This window comes from Penaeus japonicus, unplaced genomic scaffold, assembly GCF_977035675.1.
Source record: "Penaeus japonicus unplaced genomic scaffold, GWHDUDI00000001_assembly GWHDUDI00000031, whole genome shotgun sequence".
In the NCBI taxonomy this organism is placed as follows: domain Eukaryota; kingdom Metazoa; phylum Arthropoda; class Malacostraca; order Decapoda; family Penaeidae; genus Penaeus; species Penaeus japonicus.
This window is the reverse complement of record NW_028234433.1, coordinates 5,420,043-5,435,042: the sequence shown is the minus strand read 5'-3', so window position 1 is coordinate 5,435,042 and position 15,000 is coordinate 5,420,043. Positions and strand designations below refer to the sequence as shown.

At 47.1% G+C, this 15,000-nt stretch overlaps 1 protein-coding gene across 9 annotated transcripts in view; it reads left to right on the top strand.

Moving 5' to 3' along the window:
- LOC122249283 (uncharacterized) overlaps positions 1–15,000 on the top strand; it is a 715,555-nt gene that overhangs the window by 685,612 nt on the left and 14,943 nt on the right. The window contains exon 1 of one of the 9 annotated variants that reach the window (XM_043010012.2): positions 13,750–13,843. The exons of 7 other annotated variants lie outside the window; for them this stretch is intronic. The gene's annotated coding sequence lies outside the window, so the exon portion shown is untranslated. Of the gene's footprint in view, positions 1–13,749; positions 13,908–15,000 lie in introns of those variants that run through there. One more of the 9 variants, XM_043010011.2, reaches the window with a different exon arrangement.

Genomic DNA, 15,000 nt, shown 5'->3' with positions numbered 1-15,000 from the left:
AGGGCGGCAGGGTGATTGGCTGATTGGGTGGTTAGTGGGGTTAGTGGGGTTAGTGGGGTTAGTGGGGTTGGGGACGAGGTAGATACGAGCGATGATTGCTCGGGCGAAATAAGGAAATTGTTGTTAGGGAAACCGAAAAAATGGTAACGGATGATGGCCATATGAAAAAAAAATAGGATAACAGGATGAAATCTAATTCATAAACAACGACTATTTTCCCACGCACTTATTTCCCTTCAAACAGCAACTCCCATGAACAGCGTCAGGACATCCATTCTTATTGAAATGCCAGGTGTGCCGTCCGTGGCGACGACGCGAGTGCCGAATTTCACGTGATAATGCATGGCGCTGCACACAATGCTACGGGATACCACCTATTGCCTTTCCTCTCCCTCTCCCTCTCCTATCTCATATCATCTCATCTCTTCTCTCCTTCTCCTATCTCCTTTCTTCTCCCCTCTCCTCTTCTCTCACTTCCTCCCTCTCCTCTCTTCCTTTCCTCCATTTCCCTAACTCCTTCCCTTCCCCTCTCCCTTCCCCTCACCCTCTCCCTTCCCCTCTCCCTCTCCCTTCCCTTCACCCTCTCCCTTCCCCTCACCCTCTCCCTTCCCCTCCCTCCCTCTCTCCCTCTCCCTCTCCCTCTCCCTCTCCCTCTCCCATCCCCTCTCCCTCTCTCCCCCTCCCTCCCTCTCTCCCTCCCTCCCCCCCTGCCCCTTCCAGTTCAGCTAAAGGATCGCGGCCGTAAATCTTAAGAGAATGTTCGAGTCCAGCGCGGGATAAGATCTTTGTTATTCCATAATTAACCATTAAGCGCTAGTGAACCCGACTCGGCCATTATACCCGGGCTCTCAGTTTCTGGTAATTAGTTTATGGGAGTAATGTTGCCTGCTTGTATATAATGCAGCGGCGGACGCGCGGGAGGTGTGTGCGTGCGCGTGTAAGTGTGTGTGTGTATGTGTGTGTGTGGGAGGGGTGGTGGAAGTGTGTGGGTGTGTGGGTGTGTAAGTGTGTGGGTGTGGGTGTGGGTGTGGGTGTGGGTGTAAGTGTGTGTGTGTGTGTGTGTGTGTGTGTGTGTGTGTGTGTAAGTGTGTGGGTGTGGGTGTGGGTGTGGGTGTGGGTGTGGGTGTGGGTGTGGGTGTTGAAAGATAGGCAAGCAAAGAGAGACAGAGGCAGAGAGACAGCGTTGCAACATTTTTGTCAGATATTCATCAAGTCTTTTCAACGGAAAATCTCTAACGTAAATTCGTAAAGCATTGCATATGCACTTATGCTCCGTTCAGTATAAACTTTTTTTTTGTTTATCCTCTTACTTGGGAAATAACAAAAGCAATTTTTTTTTCTCTCTCTCCCTCTCTCTCTCTCTCTCTCTCTCTCTCTCTCTCTCTCTCTCTCTCTCTCTCTCTCTCTCTCTCTCTCTCTCTCTCTCTCTCTCTCTCTCTCTCTCTCTCTCTCTCTCTCTCTCTCTTTCTTTCTTTTTTTTCTTTCTTTCTCTCTCTTTCTCTTTCTACTTCTTTTCCTCTCTTCCTCTCCTCTCCCCCTCTCTCCATCCTTACCTCCATCTTCCCCTCCCTTCCTCCCTCCCCCCTCCGTTCCTCCCTCCCATCTTCTCCCTTCCTTCCCTCTCTCCCTCCCCTCCCTCCTCTCCCTGCCTCTCCTCTTTCCCTCTCTCCTCACTCTCACCCACTCCCTCCCTCCCTCCCTCCCTCCCTCCCTCCCTATCCCCATCTATCCCTATTGGTGAATTTCCTCTTATTCCTCTTTTTAATTTCTCATCTATTTCTCATATTTCCCCTTGTCTTTCTCCCGCTTAGCTCCGTACGCAGAATCGTAATAACAGACACAGAAAGCATGAATTCACCCCCCCACCCCCACCCCCCCCGGGCGCGCTAAGGATAGCTGTGCCCTCGGAATACCTCCGGGCGGAAGGTGTAAACCCCGGGGGCGGAGAGTGCCCAGAGGCAGACTAATGCGAAGGCAGGCGCGCATTGCACTGGGGGCTGGAGCTGGGAAGGTTTAATGTTATTATCATCATTGTTAGTTGTAATGAGAGTGATAATCATTATTATTATTTTTGTCATTATTACTATTGTCATTATCATTATTAGTATCTTTAGTTCTATTATTATTATTATTATCATTGCAATAACGTTATCATTTTTTTGTTGTTGTCATTATTATTATTGCTGTTGTCATTATTGTTATTATTATGATCATCATCATATTATTATTATCATATTCTTCTTATTATTATTATTATTGTTATTTTAATTATTGCCATCATTGTTGTGTTCATGATTGGTGTTGTTGTCTTTCTTCCTATCATTATTATTGTTTTTTTGTGGTTGTTATTGTCGTTGTTGTTACATTGTTTGTAGTTGCATTGCTGCTTTGCTTTGATTCGATATTCTTAATTCTTAATTCTGGCAAATATCTTATTTATTTATTGGTGTGGGTGTTTCAGTGCAAACATTTTCGGTTTCCAATGACTTTTTTGTTGACTTATTTCAACTTATTATTATTATTACTATTATTATTATTATTATTATTATTATTATTATTATTATTATTATTATTCTCAAAGTCCCCTCTCTCCTTCTTCCTCCTCTCTTTTTTATTTCTTTTTTTTCCTTCTCTTTCCTTCTCACTTCTATGATTATCCGTTTCTTTGTATCTCGACTCTTGTCTCCCTTTCTCCCTCTTCCTTTTGTTTCTCCCTTTTTCCCTCTTCCTTTTGTTTCTCCCTATCACTCTCCTCCCTTTTTCTTCTCCCTATTCCTCCCACTCTCCTTTTCATCATCTCATTTTTCTTCCCCTACTTTCTTTATCTCTCTTCTCGTCGTCCCCTTCTCCTTTATTTCAAATTATTTTTTCCTCCTCCCTTCCTTCTCCCTCTCCTTATCTTCTTCCCCTCGAACTTTGCCCCGTCCTCCCTCCCTCTTTCTCCTCCTCCCTTTTTTTGGGCCTCTCCATTTCCCCTCCTTTTTCCCCTCTCCATTTCCGGCTTTTCTTCCCCCTTTCCTTTCCCTTCTCGTTCCCCGATTCCCTTCTTCTCATTTGTTCATCGTGTTCCTCCTCCCTTTATCATTTATCTCTTCCCCTCTTTCCCCCCCCTTTTCCCCCTCCTTTCCCCCCTCCTTTCCCCCCCTTTTTCCCCCTCCTTTCCCCTCTCTATCCCTCCTTCCTCCTCTTGATTATGGGTATGATGACAACAGTAATAGATACACTTATTAGCACAGTGATTGCAGTGTCATCCCCGCCCCAAATTTATGCTTATGATGATCACAGTCATTGGGCTGAGGATGGTGTCAGTGGCGATAGAGGATTGTGGTGATGTTTGTGGTGACGTCAGCGGTGATGATGACAATAGTTGTAGAGGATTGTGGTGATGTTTATGGTGACGTCAGCGGTGATGATGGCAATAATTGTAGAGGATTGTGGTGATGTTTATGGTGACGTCAGCGGTGATGATGGCAATAATTGTTGAGGATTGTGGCGATGTTTATGGTGACGTCAGCGGTGATGATGGCAATGATTGTAGAGGATTGTGGTGATGTTTATGGTCACGTCAGCGGTGATGATGGCAATAATTGTAGAGGATTGTGGTGATGTTTATGGTGACGTCAGCGGTGATGATGGCAATAATTGTTGAGGATTGTGGCGATGTTTATGGTGACGTCAGCGGTGATGATGGCAATGATTGTAGAGGATTGTGGTGATGTTTATGGTCACGTCAGCGGTGATGATGGCAATAATTGTAGAGGATTGTGGTGATGTTTATGGTGACGTCAGCGGTGATGATGGCAATAATTGTAGAGGATTGTGGTGATGTTTATAGTGACGTCAGCGGTGATGATGGCAATAATTGTTGAGGATTGTGGCGATGTTTATGGTGACGTCAGCGGTGATGATGGCAATAATTGTAGAGGATTGTGGTGATGTTTGTGGTGACGTCAGCGGTGATGATGGCAATAATTGTAGAGGATTGTGGTGTTTATGGTGACGTCAGCGGTGATGATGGCAATAATTGTAGAGGATTGTGGTGTTGTTTATGGTGACGTCAGCGGTGATGATGGCAATAATTGTAGAGGATTGTGGTGATGTTTATGGTGATGTCAGCGGTGATGATGGCATTAATTGTAGAGGATTGTGGTGATGTTTATGGTGACGTCAGCGGTGATGATGGCAATAATTGTAGAGGATTGTGGTGATGTTTATGGTGATGTCAGCGGTGATGATGGCATTAATTGTAGAGGATTGTGGTGATGTTTATGGTGACGTCAGCGGTGATGATGAAAATAGTTGTAGAGGATTGTGGTGATGTTAACAATTATGATTGTAGGGATGTCAGTGGTGATGATCACATTGCTAGTGTTGATAGAGGATTGTGGTGATGTTAATGGTGATATTTACGGTGTTATGATGCTACTTGTGGTGACATTATCTGTGGATAGAGGATCGTGGTGATGTATTGATAAAAAGGATTATTACAATAATTAATACAATTATTATGCTATTCGTGTTAATATGTTAATGATTAATGCGCCGGCATGGTTTTATATCAATGATAATGCCGATATTGGAAGTTTAAATTATATTATTGATGATAATACTAGTAGTGGTAATTAAAGTTTGATATAATTATAACGTTGCCTGTGTGCCAATATCAGTATGGTGTGATTATGATGTTAAATGCCCATTCTAGAAAAAAAGGGCTGATAACGCAGTGGCAATACTAGCTGCAAAGAATTAATGATACCAGTTATTGTTGGTATTTGCATTGCAATGAAGGGGCGCATGTTTATACATACACACTCCAGTCTAAATCATGATGGAATTAGGGTTTTAATTAATTTGGACTTCATTATTATCTTGGTGAGGTTAACGGAGCAGGGACACTCTGACCTCGTCTTCCTTTTCCTCCTCTTCCTTCTCTTCCTCCTCCTCCTCCTCTTCTTTTTGGTTTCCTCCTCTTCCTCCTCCTCCTCCTCCTCATAATTAACTCCTTGAGTGTCTCGGAGGGAAACCCCTTACCATACCTGCCCCCCCCCCTCCCCGACCCTATCATCCTCAACCTCCCTCTCCCCCCACCCCCACCCATCCCCACCCCCTCCCACTCCCACCCATCCCCCCGTGTATAAGTAATTCACACGCGGTCAAGTAGAAGGCGATCACCCTCCCTTCTTGGGACCTTCTTAATTATAATTCTTAACTCACGTGCCTCCTGCCCCTCCCCCCCCTCATATACCCCCTTCCCCTCCCCATGCGCAGCGTTCTTCATGTCTACCTCCTCCTCCTCTTTCTCCTCCTCCTCCGCCTCCTCCTCCCTCCTACCCCCTACCCCAACCCCAACCCCAACCCCAACCCCAACCCCCTACCCCAACCCTCTCCTACTATCCCACGTCCTCTCGTGCTCTATTCCCCTCCCCCTCACCCCACTCCCCACTCCACATAACGTGCTCACCCGTCTTGCCCCCCTTCCTTCGTCTCTCCCTTTCTTCTCACCTTCTTCTCTTTCCTTCTTCTCTCCCTTTCTTCTCACCTTCTTTTCTCACCTTCTTTTCTCCCCTTCTTCTCTCCCTTTCTTTTCTCCCCTTCTTCTCTCACCTTCTTCTCTCCCCTTCTTCTCTCCCCTTCTTCTCGTAATCTTCTCTCATCCCCCATCCCCTTCTTCTGTTTAGTTGGTTTGTATGTCCTACTTCTTCACTTCGCTTCGTAGAGTCTGTGGCAGGAAGGGTAGACGGGGGGGGGGGGGGGGGGGGGGGGGGGGGGGGGGACAGGGAGAAGGTGAAGCAGAAGCGGGAAAGTGAAGGAAGGGGGAAAGGGAGAGGAAGAGTGAGGAGAAAGAACCGAAGGGAGAAGGAGAAGGAGAGAGAAAAAGAAAGAGGTAAGAAAAATGAGGAGGAAGTGGGGCGTGGGTAGGTAAGAGAAGGGGCGGGGGGGGGGGTCTTAAGTCTGGTATTAATTAGTGTCGCGAAGTAGCAAGCTGAGAAAGTTGAAGATCCAGCCAAGTGTGCGGTTCACTCCCCCGAGCAGCGCGGCGGCCCGTGGCACTCGGGCGCTCTGGCACCCTGGCACCCTGGCACTGTTCCGGGCCCTGGGCTCGGGGGAAGCTCTCCGGGATCTCCTATTTATCTCTCTAATTTCTCCTTCTCGTTTTTTTTTATCCTCTTCTTCTCTTCTCTTCTCTTGTCTTTTCTCCTCGTCTCTTCTCATTTCTTTTCTTTTCTTTTCCCCTTCTCCTCACTTCACTTCTCTTCTCATATCTTCTTTTTTCTTTCTCTTTCTTTCTTCTCTTTCTTCCCAGTTATTCTTGTCTACGTTCTTCTTTCCTCTTGTTCTTTATTCTACCCTTACTGTTCGTCTCTTCCTCTCCCTCTATTTTATTTATTTCCCTTACTTTTATTTATTTTTCTTGTGCTCTCCTCTTCTCTTCCATTTTTCCAATTCTCCGAGATTTATTTTTTTCTCTTTTCGTAAGCAATTTTTCTTTCTTTCCATTTTTTCTGCTCATTGTTGTTTCATCATTTATTTTATTTAGCTTTTTATCTTCTACTTCTATTCTTTGAGCTCTTAATGCTTATGTACTTTTGTATTTCCCTACTACTTCTAACACGATTGGCATCAATTGTATGGTTATTCCTCTCTCTCTCTCTCTCTCTCTCTCTCTCTCTCTCTCTCTCTCTCTCTCTCTCTCTCTCTCTCTCTCTCTCTCTCTCTCTCTCTCTCTCTCTCTCTCTCTCTCTCTCTCTCTCTCTCTCTCTCTCTCTCTCTCTCTCTCTCTCTCTCTCTCTCTCTCTCTCTCTCTCTCTCTCTCTCTCTCTCTCTCTCTCTCTCTCTCTCTCTCTCTCTCTCTCTCTCTCTCTCTCTTTCCCTCTCCCTCTCCCTCTCCCTTTTCTCTCCCTCTCCCTTTTCTCTCCCTCACCCTTTCTCTCTCCCTCTCTTTCTCTCCCCCTCTCTTTCTCTATCTCCTCTCTCCCCTTATCTCACCGTCTTCCTCACCCTACCCCTACTCCTCTTTCTCTCTCTCTCTCCCTCCCTCCCTCCCTCCCTCCCTATCTCCCTCCCCCCTTCCACCCTTCCTGTTTTTTTTCTATCAGTCTATTTCAGTCTCCTTCTATCTGCTCTCCATTCTCTCAGTCTTCCTTCTTTCCTTTCATCTCTCTTTACGTTTTATTTCGTAGTTTTCTTATCTTTTATACCGATTTTATCTGACAAAACGTGAATATTCAAAGAAGATTTTGCTAATGAACGAGCGCCGAATATGACCTTTATCATAGTCGCCGTTAGGAAAACATTAAAGCAAAAAAAAAAAAAATGTTTTAAAGTTATTGGACTGTTGATTTTTTTTTTTTTTTTAAGTAGGAGCATGTTGCAGACATCAACTTGCATCAAGACAGACTGATGACCGGAACTTGCGTGTTATTGCGGTTGTGTACGTGTTTTTGTGTACGTGAGGTGTTGTAAGGAGGGGGTGTCAGGGGAGGGGGTGTCCAGGGAGGGGAGACGGAGGGGGTGTCAGGGGAAGGGAGACGAAGGGCAGTGCCGTTGCGAAGATGACACTGTGTCCTGGTAAAGTATAGTGTCGTGGTGGCGTTGTTTGTCCATGAGGTAATGACGCCATAAGATATAAATGGGTTAATATCCATTGTACTCTGGTGGGGTTAGTGGGGTTGTGACACCACATTTAGCTTTAATGGGATTATAAGTTTGATCTGAATCAAGGTAACAATAAGCAGTCCGCCAGATGGTGGCAGCGTACCATATTAAGATAAGCGCACTGTCCCCTTTCACGAGAGAGAGGCACTGTACTTAGATCAGACAAAAAGATAGTGTCATAAGAAAGTAGTTGTACCGTACCATCGGGCTATTATATTAAAAAAAACAGGTTCTGTCTCTGTGATCTCTTTTCGGGTTATTATAACTTTGTAGTGACGCCGTGCATGCAGAGTGCCATTTCACTGGCAAAATGATGGTGCAGTGGTGATGATGGTACGTTACGCACCCCCTCGTACGGGCTAGGACGGTGCCTTCTTTCGACGGCCTTTTGTTCAGCAGATAGAGTCCGTTACCCCGAAAGGATGCCCTTCCGAACTCGGACCGGAACCAGTCGGGACTCGATCCCGTGTGCTTGGTGAACCTTTCTTCCCACTACAGTGTCATGGCGTCTTTCTGTGAGTCCTCTCCATGCCGGGATCGGATTCCCACGCCGCCCAAATACATTCTCGACGAGGCACTCCATGGCACTGCTTCCGCCGTTTCCGCGCCAGCTGCCCCTCCTCGGCCGTCACGCGTCGACGTGGCATCGCGAAATAGACAGGGCTTCGAGCGCCATGAGAAGGGGTGTCATCAAAATGAATTTAATCGGTCGTGGCTGCTGCTGCTTCTGCTCAAATCTGTCTCCTGTGCAGCTGCACGGTTGGCTGCTCCTCGCACCTGCTCGACAACCGGCGCCGAGTTCCCAAGTTCTCGGGCTGTTCCCTTGTGACACGCTGCAGGGGGAAGGGGGGGGGTGTAGTTCAGGTGTTGGAGTTCTCGTTAGTTTTTATTATGGAAGTGCGTTGATTAAATGTTCGAATTCGGGCGTGCGAGACTCATGCTTGCACTCGCACAGAAACACCCGCATACAAACTGAAACACAAATGCTAATGGAAACGCACATGCAAATATAAACACAAACACACATTCGCAAGCACGCCCCCCCCCCCTCTCCCCCAACAAAAAACATAGTCCCACTCTCACACACTAGTACACACACATGCACTTAGACGCCTACGTGCGGGAGGCTGCACGTTTTGCTAGTTTTGCTCTTTCGAGTCTTAAAGGAAATGCAGGGTTTGCAAGCCGGGGCAAGGGAAGTGCCTTGTTGCTGTTTTTGTTTTGTTTTTGTTTTGGTTGTGGTTGATTTATATAGATAGTTGGGATATTGTTGTTTAAGTTGAGGATGGTATTCAATTGAGTTTTTCTATCTTACTCTCAGTGGTTATGCCCCCTCTCCCCTCTTTCTCTCTCTCTCACTCTCTACATACGCCCTCTCTCCCTGTTTATTTTTTTTCTTCTTCTCTATCCTTCCTCTTCATCTCTTTCTCCCTTTTCTCTTCTCTCCTCTCCTCTCTTCCTCTCCGTGCGTCGCCTTTCCCCCCAAATGTAATGACTGCAACAATGGGTGATTAGGTCGTCGTGTCAGGTAATTTGCCGTGATCTGTGCCCGCTGTTTCCACGCCGATACTGAACAACGGGAACGGGACCTGGGTCGCCCTTCATCATGTCGGCAGGAGGTATTAGTTCGGGGAGGGAAGGAAGGAGAGGGGCAAAACAGAGGAAGGGAGACAGGGAGGAAGAGAGAGAGAGAGAGAGAGAGAGAGAGAGAGAGAGAGAGAGAGAGAGAGAGAGAGAGAGAGAGAGAGAGAGAGAGAGAGAGAGAGAGAGAGAGAGAGAGAGAGAGAGAGAGAGAGAGCGAAAGGCAGACAGTCAGACAGACAGACAGACACAGTGGAGGAGAGAGGGAGGAAGAAGATAGGAAGTTAACTCACGCAGAGGAAGAGATAATGGGAAAGTGAGAGGGGAAGGAAGAGGAGAGACAGACAAACAGACAGACAGACGGAGGAAGAGAGAGGAAGAGAGAAAGGAAGGGAGACGAAGAGAAAAGTAGAATGAGATGGATAGGAAGACAGCCAGACATAGATAAAAAAAGAACAGCGGAACCGATCTTTGTATCGTCAGATAATCTTGTTTGCCTTGAAAGATAAAAATATGTGACTCATTGAGAAACGAAAAAGGTGAATGGAGATTGAAGTTGATGGCGAATAAAAGACTTGAGGAGAAGAGAGTTTAATAACCCAGGACCTCTATTGATCCTGGTCTCTTAAAACCTGGCACAGATATTGACTACAAAGACAAAAAAGAATGCCGGTGCAAGAGGCAGCGGGTCTCTTGTGCAGCGGTCCAGGTATATTGTTGCCCAGGACTAGCACGTGGGTGAACAAGGGAGGCTCTGAACAGGGTTTGACGAGAGACTTCCTTTGAGGAGCCGCAGGGGGATGAGAAAACGTTTTTGGAACCACAAAGGAAGGAGGAAACGTTTTTGGAACCACGGAGGAATGAGGAAACGTTTTTGGAACCACAGAGGGATGAGGAAACATTTTTGGAAGCACTGAGGAATGAGTAAACGGTTTTGGAACCACAGAGGGATGAGGAAACGTTTTTGGAACCACAGAGGAATGAGGAAACATGATGAGTGGAGTTGCATTTGTCAAAGATACGACAAGCAATGGAAACAACCCAGGACGTCTTGGAACAACTCGAACGACCTAGAACGACCTAAGACGAGGTAAGACTACCCCGGACGACCTGAAGCAATCGGGGGCAACCATTGATGACTCGGAGCGCTGGCGGAGAAGGTCGTGCCGTTTCGGCTCTCCCCCTTTCGCAATGACTCCGGCGCCCGCGAGGATTGGCCCGTCGGAAGTCACGCGGCAACCATTCGTGTTCTTTACTGCGTGCAAGTTGATTTCCCCGTGGCGATGTTAGCCCCAGACGCTCGGGGTGGGATAGGGGCGGTGGGGGCGGTGGGGGCGCTCTGCTCGGAGGGAGATAATGCTATCCTACTCCAACTTTCATATCCACCCCTCCTCCTTCCCTCCTTGCCCCCCTTCGTCCCTCCCTTCCTTCCTTACCCCCTGCGTCCCTCCCTCCCTCCTTACCCCCCTTCTCCTCGCCCTCCTCTTCCTACCCTCCCTCGACCCCTGCTTCCGACGCGTACTCCGGGCGTGAGGGCAAATTTTATGGGTTAATCCGAGGCGTTGTCGAATTTTGCGGGGCGTCGGTGCGCTTTGGAAAGTTCTAGACGGTTGTTGGGGTGGGGGGCAGAGGGGGGGGGGGTACCGGAGAGGAGAGGAGAGGAGGAAATCGGTGCTGCCTTTGCAGTTTTCATCGTGACTTCTGATTTGCCTCTTGCTTCCTCCACCTAATAAGCGGTTTCTGTCGTCCGCTATACCCGCGACATCATTGGCTATCATACCCTGGACGGGACTCTGTATCTTTTACTCATCAACGTATTAAAATATATTTTACTTCGTCCTCTTACATATAAGCTCAACCTTGATGTACAGACACATCATCGTAGAAAAATGATTAACTTTGCGTTTCGACCATAATCTCTTTAGAATTATACATAATTCTGATGAAGATTTTAAATCATTTATTCTCATTTATTTTGCTTCTGAATTTGCTTTAATAAACTCTCTTCATGCAAGAGCATCACGAAAACTAAAAGAAGAATCATTAACATCCTTCAGATATTTCATTACAAAAAATGCACGACCCTCTTCATCACACAAAAAAAATCAATACATTCATCACATCTTCGGGCATTTGTTAGAAAAAAAAAAAAAAAAAAAAAAAAGGATCACGTGGTATCACACCGTGTTCCGGTCCATCTTATCCCCTCCCAGTGTGTAAAGTTTGCCCTGACTTTCCCTTTCCTTCCCTTCCCTTCCCTCTTCCTTTCCCTTTCCCTTCACCCCCTTCCCCTTCCTTCTCTTCCCCTTCCCTTCCCCTTCCCTTTCCTTCCCCTTCCCTTCACGTCCCCTTCCCCTTCCCCTTCCCATTCCCTTCCTTCCTTTCACTTCACTTCTTTTCCCTTCCTTCCTCTTCCTTTCTTCTTTTTTTCTTGCTTTCCCGTCCCTCCCCTCCCCTCCCCTCCCCTCCCCTCTCCTCCCCTCCCCTCCCCTCCCCTCCCATCCCCTTCTCCTCATCCCCCTGGCGTCGGCCGCGCAAATGAACCTCCCATTAACATGATCAGTGGTTCGTGATCTTGGAATTATCTGGTCGGAGGTTCAAGTTCCCGGCGTGATTCGACGGCCGAAGTGGGCGTACGAATAGGCGGCGCAGGTGAAGAGGGGCGGCCCGCTTTGTAGACAGCGGGGATAGGGTGCTCGTGGTGGGGGGTGGGGGGTCACTAGACTTGGTTTGCGCTCTCTCTCTCTCTCTCTCTCTCTCTCTCTCTCTCTCTCTCTCTCTCTCTCTCTCTCTCTCTCTCTCTCTCTCTCTCTCTCTCTCTCTCTCTCTCTCTCTCTCTCTCTCTCTCTCTCTCTCTCTCTCTCTCTCTCTCTCTCTCTCTCTCTCTCTCTCTCTCTCTCTCTCTCTCTCTCTCTCTCTCTCTCTCTCTCTCTCTCTCTCTCTCTCTCTCTCTCTCTCTCTCTCCTCTCTCTCTCTCTCCCTCCCTCTCTCTCTCTCTCTCCTTCTCCCTCTCTTTCTCCACCTCTCCCTCTCTCCCTCTCTCTCCCTCTCTCTCCCTCCCTCTCCCTCTCCCCCTCTCTCCCTGTCTCCCTCCCAGGTGATAAGCCTACATCCGCTAGCGTTATCTCCCCTTGACAAACATTGCTTGGGCCTATAACTTCCGCCCCCCCTGCCCTTCCCCCCCTCCCCCTCGTCTCTCAAAATATAGAAACAAAAATGGTAAACCTTCCAAGTTCATTTACAGAGAGAGAAATAGAGAGAGATACAGAGCTCGGGAGAGAGAGCTTTGTTGACTGATATGACACGGCCTATAGAAAACCGTTTCTGATTTAATTACGGATTAGAGGCAATGCTGCCGAGCGCCATCTAGCATGCGGGCGGCACGTGAGGGCGTACGGTTGATCCTGATAGGGCGGCGGCGAGAGTAATTGGTGAAGGGGAAAAATGCATTTCTGAGATTGGAAGAAAAAAAAGAAAAAAAAAAGTTGCGCTGTCGTTATGTTGTTCTGGGTAATAAGTTTGTCGGTTTGTTTAATGGTCATCGCTATCAAGTTTATCCTGTATTCGCATGTTCTTGGAGTTTCGTGTATTATGCTCATTTGATTTTCTTTCTATTTTTTATTTTTTTTATTATTATTATTTTTTCCTGTTCATTCGCTATCCTTGTCTACTCTTCCTGCCTTTCACATTTCTTCTTCTTCGTCTTACTCTTCCTCTTCTCGTAAGAACTCCTCGGGAAGAAGTGGCCAATATCCGGCGAAGTGTGTCAGCAGGAGATAACCGCTTTAACCCCCCACTCCAGCTGCCCCCTCCCCCCTCACGCACTCCTCTCCTACTCCTACCCCCCTCCCCCCACCTTCACCATAAGTCTATTCTTCTCCCTTCCTTTATTGCAACCTACACTCCAACCCCGTCCCACCTCACCCAACTCTCCTACCATGCTCCTTCTCCCCTTCTTCTTCTTCTTCTTCCTCCTCTTCCACCTCCTCCTCCTCCTCCTCCCCTCCTCCTTCTCTCCCCTCCCCTCCTCCTTCTCTTCCCCCCTTGTTCCTTCTCCTCCTCATCTCCTCCTCCTGTTTCTTCTCCTCCTCCTCGTCCTCCTCTCCTCCTCCTCCTCCTCCTCCTCCTCCTCCTCCTCCTCCTCCTCCTCCTTCTCTCCCCCTCCCCTCCTCCTGTTCCTTCTCCTACTCCTCCTCCCCCCTCCCCCTCCCCCTCCTCCTTTCCGGAAGGCCCACAAGAACCTCATTTTTATCAGTTCGTAAGCGAGTGGAAAGACTCGAGTGTGTTGAAGATAAAGACCTCCCCTCCCCTCCCCTCCCCTCCCCTCCCCTCCCCTCCCGTCCCCTCCCCTCCCCTCCATCCCACTCCCCTCCCCTCCATCCCACTCCCTTCCCCACCCTAATCTCACTCTCACCCCCCGACCCCCGCTCCCCTGACCCCCGCTCCCCTGACCCCCGCTCCCCTGACCCCCGCCCCCCCACGATAAGGATTTTATCATTGGGGTAATTGTTGGGGGAATAGAGTGTGGCCAGGCAGTGTGATACGGCGTGTGCAAGTGTCGGCCATGGATTTTTTAATACTTTTCCTCTTCGCTTGTTGACGTGTGGTGGGTGACTCCCCCCTCCCCCCCTAGCGTGTGTTTTTCGGAGTGTGATGAGCTCTTTTCTAAGGTGGAGTTGTGTGATGTTCGTGTTTCGATTTTGTGGTGACTTGTTGATGGGTATGGTGAGCTATGTGATTGAGGGAGACACTATACCATATACACTAGGTATACCGAAGATTGTGTATCAGTGATGAAGGAAAAACGTAACAGTAATGATAATTTTTGTAATGATGATATAAAGAAATAATGGAAGGTACGGATAAAAAGGGGGACAGACAGACAGACAGACAGACACCCTGACAAGCTGACAGACAAATTGACAGACGGACCGACACTAATCCAGCCAAATAAAATCATGATGCACGCAATCTTTTTTTTGAAATGGTTAAGCAGACGTAACTGACCCCGGGTGACAGCGTGACAGCGTGCCTATGACAAGTGGCACAGATAATGAGGTCCCCTGATACAAAATCGATAATGATGGAGTCATTTTCGACATATAACTAATATAATGGTAGTGGCACGTTAATGCGAGTGTCAGGAGTGCCAGGAGTGTCGTGCGTGTGTGACTCCATTTCGGAACGGATGGCTTTATATATTTTGTTTGATTCGTGTGTGCGATTTTGATAAATTTATATATAAAAAATGACACATGGGTTGTTCGCCACTGTTATTGGTATAGGAATTTTCTCGAATAGTGTGCGTGATGTAAATCTTTCTGCGGTGGCATTGATTTCTAATGAAATTATTAGGATTTTTAGTTTGGGTCGACTTTTTAAAAATAATAATGATGATAATAATAACAGCAACAACTACAACAACAACAACAGCAGCAGCAGCAATAACACTAACAAAACAACAATACAACTATAATAATAATAATGATATTAATATATTGTGTCATTTCTCTCTTTCATTACGCTCGCGCCCATGCCCGATTATGCGTGGGTAGCGGTGACTCATGGCATGTTATACCCTCGATACTATACGGCTATTGGCTTTGTGACAATGTTTGTTTATTGTTTCTTTTGGTATCGAGTTTCTAGGTTTGATTAGTTTCATTTTATTTGTGTTTATGATATTCATTTATTTTCATATTCATTCTGTATACTTATCATCATTTACTTATATTTATATGCATTAACAAAGAGATGGGCGGG